Source organism: Copadichromis virginalis, linkage group LG23, assembly GCF_057382275.1.
Source record: "Copadichromis virginalis isolate Kocher_CV1m ecotype Utaka linkage group LG23, C_Virginalis_male_GT1.1, whole genome shotgun sequence".
Classification (NCBI taxonomy): domain Eukaryota; kingdom Metazoa; phylum Chordata; class Actinopteri; order Cichliformes; family Cichlidae; genus Copadichromis; species Copadichromis virginalis.
The window spans coordinates 25,781,907-25,791,105 of NC_140639.1; the positions used below are offsets into that span (position 1 = coordinate 25,781,907).

Sequence of the window (9,199 nt, forward strand, 5' to 3'; positions counted from 1 at the left end):
AAAGAGATGAACATGGCCTAAAACCCTGAAGTTACTATGAAGAGAGTCAAAATGTGTAAATTTTCCTAGTTTTTTGTTTTGTTTTTTAAAGATAAAACTGTAGGATTAAAGTGCATCCTATAACGAATAATAACCCTTTCCTGTAGGGACTGTTTTCCAGGTCTGCACAAAAGATGCTTAACTTGCATCTCCTCAACTAGTAGGCACATAGATGTCTCTATAAAGTCTCACGCTCACAGAGAGATGACGAGATTTAAATTACTCATATCTAAGCTGTGCTGCAAATAATTGCAGAAAAACAGCAGGAAGTACTTGAGCACTTGTAGATTTTTTTTCTCTTAATACAGATTTGTAGTATGGTGGCCCTGAGGTCCAAAACACACCAACAACAAGCACTGACTTGACTTTGAATGGAGTTCTGAACCTGATAAAGAAAAGACACGCATAGAGATATCACTCAGATCAACCACAGACAAAGGCAGCTGTAGACAGCAGTTAAAAGTTCTTCCAAAAGCGCACCTACAGAAACCTCGAGAGATTGACTTGTTCTGGTCTTCTCCTTTAGTCGTCCTGACCCGAGGTGAACTACACACAGAGTGAATTTACATTTTAGGGAAGGGAGAAAACATGTCAGTGTAGGACAAAGGGGTGCAACTAAGAAAAGGTCATTGTTTGATCCTGGTGATGTTGCTTCTTTGATCAAACTCGACTGTGTATCACTATGCACATAATGCTTCTTTCACTGCTTGTGCTGCCACTTCTAAAGCATTTTTGTTCTTTCAAAGTACCAATGTTTTCTTAATGTCCTTGTGTTTATCAGTTTAGGTTTTCTTCCAGGACCTGCATCGCTGCTTGTGACTCGATGCTCCAGACAAGAACAAACTCAGCTACATCAGACAGACAGGAGGGGAGGGTGGGGGCCAGGAGGACGTGAGCAGCACCATGCCGGAGACGTTGACCCACTAGTGAATCTGTAGTGACGTGTTGTGGCATTTTCATTCCCCTGGCGGGCTGCAGAGCTCGAGTCGTGCCGCCTGACTGCACCGATAAGACGGCGGCCTGACACACAGTGAATACACAAAGAGCCGGCTCAAGGTCTGCAGGGTTTTTATCAGGCAGCTGCTCTGAGTGGCTCGCATCCTCACACTGTTTCATAACTCAAGTCTGGAAAACTCAAAACATATCAGGAGTTATTTTCATCACAAAATGCTGCCTTTTACTTTCTGTTAACCTGCTTCAGTTAGAAAAAACCTTCACTGCCCAGAATGGCTTTTAAGGGACCCTAAAGGTTTCACGAGCCAATTGTAAGTGAAGGTGAACTGAGCTTTTCAGTCAGGCATGATGATGAAGGATGAGCTCCACTCATTAAAACCCAACTTGACTTGGAGCCTGCAATGCATTCTGGGTCATTCTTTGCTCCTGTGGGTGCAGAAAAGGCTCGTTTTGCTCTCCTCTGGTGGATTTATCTCTGTACCAATGCTGAGAGCAATTTCCAAATGGCTTCTCGTGAAAGAAAGCAGGTCTGTCTGAGGGGCTAATGCTACCTTTAAAACGAGCAAGCAAAACTTGATTGATATGGTAGATTTAATTTTTCTTTAATGGCAAAGACAAAACATAAAAAGAAGACAACAGCTAAGGTTAAATCCATAAAATAAACAGAAATTCAATATGATAATAATAGAACCCAACAACAGACCAGTAACCTGAAATTGATAAAGCAGCTAGAAATGAGGTAACATGATTACTGGGACCAGGAAGTAGACTACTGAAAGGCTACTGTTTTTATTTTTAAACACTAATAATATTGCAGCAAATGAAAAATTGTTGGTAGACACAGGCCGCAGACAGCATGTCACAGAGGTACTAAGGTACCAAACCCTTCAAGGTCTTAAATCAACTCCCAAGCTAACCACAAACCAATGCAATGACTTCAGTAACTAAACCTTTTGATATTTCTGTGAGCAGATGACTAGATATAAAAAGCATGGGCAACTTTTCCAACTTCCTCCTGGGATTAATGGCTATGTAAATTCTCAGTCATCCAGATAGTCTTAAGAGCTTGAAAAAGAAAAGTGACTGGAAGATGTTTCATTTCTCAAGTGGCTTCTACAATTCTTAAACCAAGAGGTGGAAAGTTTCATGTTTTTAAACTCTAGTGAAGACTGACCGTCAGGGGGACAATCAGATGTCAACCACCAACAATGGAGGGTTGAGTAAAAAAAAGTACTTGCCCCATTGGTAAATCATGAACAAACTGTCAGCTGAGGGACTGACAAGGTGAATCACGTTAAAAGCTTTCAAAAAGCAACACAACAAAAAAATTCTTGATGATCCCAAAGACTTTTGGGGAAATATTCTGTGGCCTGATGAGACAAAAATGGAACTTTATGGAAGGTTTGAGTCCCGTTACATCTCACATAGAAAAAACACAGTACTTCATAAAAAGAACATCACACCATGGTGGTGGCAGTGTGACGGCCTGGGGCTGCTTTGCTGCTTTAGGATGACTTGCTGTAACTGATGGAACCATGAATTCTGCTTTCTACAAGAGCCTGATATCCACTTACGAGGATATTATGCTGCCACTGGATCTCATTTTTCTCAGAAACAGAAATCAGGTTTAAAAGAAAATCATGTAATTCTTTGTTTTTACATTCATCAGGTCCCAATCAGCCCAAATAGCAAAGAGAAATGAAAAATGCATGCCGTGAAAGAGTTCTTAGGAGGTTAAAGCAATTCTACAAAGAAGAATGTCCCAAAATTCAGAGATGTGAAAGACTCATCGCCAGTTATCACAAATACTTGATTGCAGTTCTTGGTGCGAAGCCTTTCATCTCCACTGCTGCAATAAATGGTTAAAGTTTGATACATGAAAAGGCAGAATTATCCAGAGTTTCAGCTTGATGTGTGGGGAGGACAGCTGGGTGTCTCCAGCTTCTGCAGCTTCTTACACAGCTACACGAGCCTAAAATAGAAACACATTAAAAGCCTTCAACGCTCACCCACTGCCTCCAGTAACGAGTGCAGCTACAGACTAGGTGCCTTCTTGATTAATGTTTGTTTAATATTTTAGACTTAAAGTGTTCATTAAGTGCTGAAAATTATCTAGCAGCCAGCTTGAGCTGATTGTTTTTAGCTGCAGCAATTAGTTAGGCAACTATTATGTTGCTTGAATAACCACTTCGTTTTTCCCCCAAACAAAACTGGCAAACATGTGCTTGTTACAGATTCTCTAAGGTGAGAACTTGCTGCTTTACTTTATCATATTCTGACAATATGAATATTTTAAACACATCCTTTAAAGATAACACCTTTGTTGTAGGCAATATATGTGTTATGAAGTAAGTTATGGAATAAAAATAGATGTAGCAGCTATGTTTGCCTTGCAATTGTCAAATTGTTAGTACACAAGTACACCCTGGGAAGCCCTATTTTCTGATTCATCATCATCATCATCATCATCACCTTTATTTATAAAGCATTTTAAAACAACCACAGCTGACACAAAGTGCTGTACATTGGAACTGTAAAATAAAATTACCTGAGATATAAATAAAAACCAAATAAAAGAAGAGTGAAATCATTAATTAACTACTTCATTAAAAGAGAAACTAAGTCTCACTGAGGTCATTCTAATAGTGACCAAAATCTACAAAAATAACTACATGTTTTGTTTTTTCAGTGAGACTTGAGAATAGTGATGGGGCCATAAACACACCAGAAAGCCATCTGCTGAGCTCATAGAGAACCAGTTTCTCCATAGACTTCTATTAAACCAGAGGAGTCGCCCCCTGCTGGCCATTAAAAAGAACACACATCGACATTAGGTTCATTTTTATGACCTGGAAGCTACATCCATCTTTTCTACAGTCTATGGTTTCACCTATGTGTATGAGGTTTGTCAGCTTCATGTAACATGCCAAGATGTACAAAAAAAAAAAAAAAAAAAAGCTTCTTGGAGCCATACCCTAAACCCAACAGGAAGTCCGCCATTTTAACATCAGTATGAAATGTTTGACACAGCTAGCCATTTCCAGGTTTTATGCAGTGGTGTACTCCACCAAGACAATTAGTCAAATCTGCTTCACCCTTGGTTAGTTCAATCTAAAGATGTTTGCAGTGCTAATTTATAAAGCATTTGGATTTTCGTGCAACATCTTGGCGAATTTCGATGTTTCGCCACAGCACAAGAAGCAGCTAAACTCATAAATTGTTCAATCTTCCCCAAACTTTGTGGTGTTTGAAGCTTGTGGCAGAAAACATCTATAACCTAATATTAAGTCACGGTCATTGTACAAAAGGCCAGCCAGTTCGCAGAACTCACGAACGGAGCCACATCTGCTGAGTAAGATATCATTTGTTGATACTGCCTTATTTGGTTGAATGATCCACTATCCAGTATTGTTTGTATTGTTGTATTACACATTTAATACACTCTGTTCACATAATTATAGAAGACTTTTATGTTCTTTCCACCAGAAACCACACCATCACTCACCACACGGCATATAGCATTTTACAGCCTGTTAAATCCCCTCACTCACATTATGGATGTGTGCTTCGGATTCTTGTTAATTAAATGAGTGAACAACAGATACCTGAGTGGCAGTGGATTTTGTGGATACGCCATCTGTTCTTATCGGACAACCCTGTTGAGATTGTGGATTCATAGAGTCAGCACCTTATCATCTACATCATTCATAGTCAGGAGGTCAAGTCCATCCCTCTTAAAGTGACCTCCTCCATTACAGTCATAGCACACAGCGTGCCACAGTCATAGCAGCAACAGGAAGTCTAAATTACTGTGTGATTAAAAAAAATGTTTAAAAATCATACGTAAGTGATATTTGTAAGGTTCGTTCTGAAGGTTCGTTCTGAAAAATATTGACTTCAGAGATCAATCAGTTGTTTGTGTCACACTTCTCTGCAACCCATGCTTTGCACTGCAGTACTGACGTGTAGCCTGGATTTAATTTCCGATTGTCTACACCTGACCAGGTGTGTATAAATTATAAAACTTTCCCCTCAGAACTTGGATGTCAGAGCTCAGAGTGACAACACAGCCACGTTTCCATTGGCAGTCGCCAGAAAAACAGGCTTTGTTTTGCTCTCTAGCGAGGTAGGGCCACTCAATGATCAACAGCAATACCTGAGCCCTGTACTAAAAAACGGAACTTTATCTTATCCAGGTATCTTTAAGGTTGGCTCTGAGTTTACTGTACTCCTAAGGTCTTTCACTTCCAACGAAAGATTTATTGAACCTCTGCAGGGAGAACAGTTTTTCAGTGTCTTTGTGTTTCTCTGATGGGGATCAGTAATAAATATAATTCTTAAATGCAACTTTATTCCTTTTTTGTGTTGGCAGAAAATAATTTTGCACAGTTTGATGGGTACATGTCTTAAGTTCTTTATTAATTTTTATTTGGCAACCATTTGATAATGTCTCAAAAAAATATTATGTTAATAAAAGCACTCCTAAAGTAGGTGATGCTCATAGGTATAATTTTCTGTGGAATAAAAGTCAAATGCTCTGCAAAACGTCCCTTTTAGATTGGTCAGATGCTGGAAACACCGCGTATTTCATGTGAATAATCAGCATAAATGCTGCGTTAACTTAGCAAGTTTATAACTAGCTTTGTGTGACCATTTATCCTGATTGCAAGCATTTGGGTAAGTGAAACCAGATACGTGAAAGATACACTACGCTGAACCCTTTATAGTATATAGTATTTGTTTTTTGGGGGGAGGGGCTTATATCTACAAAAATGTTCATGTGCACAGTCTGGTCTGTATACAGCTTAGTTAGCAAAACACAAATACTCAAAAACGGTGGTTCAGATTACAGGTTCTACAGTTTACAACACTCTGCTGCCATCTTGAATCACAAAGTCTGACTTTACGGAGGTCGTCACAGCTGAAAACTCCAACTGAGAACTTTGGATTTACTGCTTCCCACTGCAGACATAGGCATGCCTGAGGTTGGATTGGGAGAGACAAGACTTCTTTCTCTCTTGACTGCAGTTGTGAACTCTGTTAAATTTAACTTGGATTACTTAGTGCTACTTTCAACTTCTTCAGTAGGTATTTCTTCATATCTAATTTGACAGATTTTTGACAGATTTTTATGCTGGACGCCCTTCCTGATCCAACTCTAAGGGATTTATGTATCCTCCTGTTCTCAAATCAATGGACCTCTACACTATGGAACCACAACTGATAAAACCCATTGTCCTAAAAAAAATGACAGAAAATTAATCACTCTATATGACAAATTGATCACCTAAATCTTTTTTTAAAGCTGAATTTCAACCTTTCTCTGCTTCCAGCCTCTCAAACACAATGATACTTGGGTTTCTCTTAATGCCATGATTGTACACCAAAGATCTGGACTAAAAATAGTATTTAGGAGGATTTCCAGGATAGTGTGATGCAGTTTTTCCAACATTTCCCAACATTTTACGGACTAGATGATTACTCTTCTAATTGCAAACGTAATTCTGGGATGGTGTTAAACCTTTAAATAACTGTTATTGGCAAAGATCTACGTTAAACACCTGAGAGGTGGAACCAAAACATGCTGCTAGTTAGCTTTATATATCAATGAATCCACTCACGTTTCAGTACCAAAGAATCTGAATGCCAATTTTAGCTCCAATTTCCCAAATTTAACCCCAGCTTATGAGTGAAACTAGCGACTGCTTTAACTATGATGTTTATTTTCTAAAATTAATCATCCTAGTCCTAAAATTCTAAATCAGGAGGTTAAACCAGGCTTAAAACCAATCCGGAGTTTGTTTCAGATCACTTCAGGGACCTCTGGGAATGCTCAAACTCAGACAGACATGCTCTCAGCCCTCTCTAAAAATACTCCATCCATCCATCCATCTGCTATAATGAGAAGCAACTGACTCCAACCAAAGATCGACCCCGATGCGGCCATCCGGGTCAGACATCACCGGAGCTCAGCATCCATCACAGGAAGCCAGCTGGCCTCAGTTAAATCCCAAAGAGTCTGCATTTTAGTGCGTAAAAACACGTCCTCTCCAGCTAAAAGCATCAGTTAAAATAAAGATGCGCTCCTTCCTGATGTTTGACAGCAAGTGTTTGAGACAAATAAAGCGCGCCGTGCGCGTTAATCTGCCACTCACCATCATCCCCGACAGGTTGACGCGCCTCGTCCGCGTTCGCATCACAGCCAAAGGAGCCTCCCGAGCCCGAAACACCGACCATTTCCACCGTTTTAACCCCGGACGGCGTGCTCAGTGTTCCCCGGCAGCCTGCAGGGCGGTGGATCCCCGGCCGCTCGGACTAGTCATCCATCGGGGAGAAAGTCTTACAGCAAACGATTAGTAAAATAACCGTTACATGCCGGATATAAAGCAGAGCTGTGTGTGAGCAAACAAAAAGAGCTGCTGGATGATCCGGGTTGTGGGCTGGTTGGATGGCCGGCTGGATGGATAGTTGGAGGATACTGAGCCGCTCGCATTAAGCGGGTAGAGGATGGCCTCTGCAAAAAATAAAAAATAAAAAATAAATGACGAGGGCTCACTTGTCAGAGCCTGCACGGCTTTACTGATTATGAAGGAGGGACATTTAAATTCTAGCAGCGGCTCCTAGAGGCTGAGCTCTTAAATGCAACCACAGGATGAAGCTTCCTTTTATACTGTTTATTTAATATTAATTCAGTATTGCTCTGATATCGAAGGCTACAGGCACTACCTGCTGGTAAAGGCCTTGGAGCACACTCCCCGAGTATTTCAAATGGAATTACAAGTCATGGGGTCCCTTAAATAGAGGGATCTTCTAAATACCAGTTAAACAGAACCAGAAGGAACTTTTAGCATTTGACAACAAGAGTGAAGAAGTCACAGAAGTACAGCAGCAGCGTTTAAAGGCCGAGAGGTCATATTTACACCTGTCACTAATTATAGGAGTATTTTACTGACTGATTTCTGCCTCCAGTCTTATGTACCTGCTGAGATTTCTCCTCCCACATTTAATCAGAAATAAACCCCAATGACCTTCAGTAACACTTGGTCTGTCATCGGTTGGCCAGAACATTGACCACATGATCATACACCCCCCCCATTTGTGTCTGTGTGTGTCTTTGTAGCTTTATCTAAACTACACAGAAAAATCTCCTCCACATGTCATAAAACTCAGATCATCTCAAACTGGAATGTTGCCATCACATTTTTCAAGGAAAAAGGTGGTCCAACCTGGTACTAGCAAGGTGTACCTAATAAAGGGGCCAAAGAGTGTAGGTAATTGTTCAATATGTTATGAAAGTTTCTCTCTTATTGTATGTCAGATTCAGTTACTTGTGATATTTGATTGTGCGTACTGTCACTCGTAAAAAAAAAAAAAAAAAAGATAAAATTGCTCTGGAAAAATTCATCTCAAATCTCACTTATCTGTCCTTAGAAAAGAGACTTTGTCCTCCTGTCTCCTTAAATAAAAATCAGACTGTTGTGTGTAATCTCTTTAATATCACATCAGTGCATCGTTCAAACTGGGAAACCTCACAGGACTCACGCAACACTGTGTAGATGTCCCTGATTTTCCTCGTGCATGTACAGTCATGCTTTCTCTTTGTATTCTTTAACAATGGCTTAAAGAGCCAAAACTGATGTTTGGATAGAGACATCTTGTTTTGTTTTGAGTTTATAAACACACTCTCAAATACCAGCGGCATAAACAAAAACATACCTGAATTTAAAAAACAAACACACACACACAACACAGTGGAGCACTATTACTCATGGATCGGCCTCCCCAGAGCTCGGACCTCAGCATTACTGAAGCAGTGTGGGATCATGTGGACAGAGAACAGAACAAAAGGCAGAAACATCCAAAGAAGAGCTTTGAATGTCCTTCAAGAAGCCTGGAAAACTATTCCTGAAGACGACTTAAAGACATGACAAGAAAGCTGCCTAAGAGAGTTCAGACTGTGGTGAAGAATAAAGGTGGTCACAACAAATATTGACTTTCAAGCTTGTTAGAGTTGTGCAAAACACTGTTTTTTACCTTATGTATCTTATTTTCATGCATGCTTCATGTTTCAGTAGCTGCACCTATTTCTCATTTTAATAGGAAGATATAAAGAACTGAGGGGTGACTTAAGACTTTTGCACAATACTGTACACTTACCTACATCTGTTAAGCTACCTGTTAACACAAATATCCAGTGAGTCAAGCC

At 40.0% G+C, this 9,199-nt stretch overlaps 1 protein-coding gene across 1 annotated transcript in view; it reads right to left on the reverse strand.

The window, feature by feature from the left end:
• The window catches only part of tmem198ab (transmembrane protein 198ab), a 41,770-nt gene extending 32,572 nt beyond the window's left edge, over positions 1–9,198 (reverse strand). Inside the window, exon 1 of the mRNA XM_085449462.1 lies at positions 7,149–9,198. The gene's annotated coding sequence lies outside the window, so the exon portion shown is untranslated. The remainder of the gene's footprint in view (positions 1–7,148) is intronic.
• Between the last annotated feature and the right edge of the window lies 1 nt (position 9,199).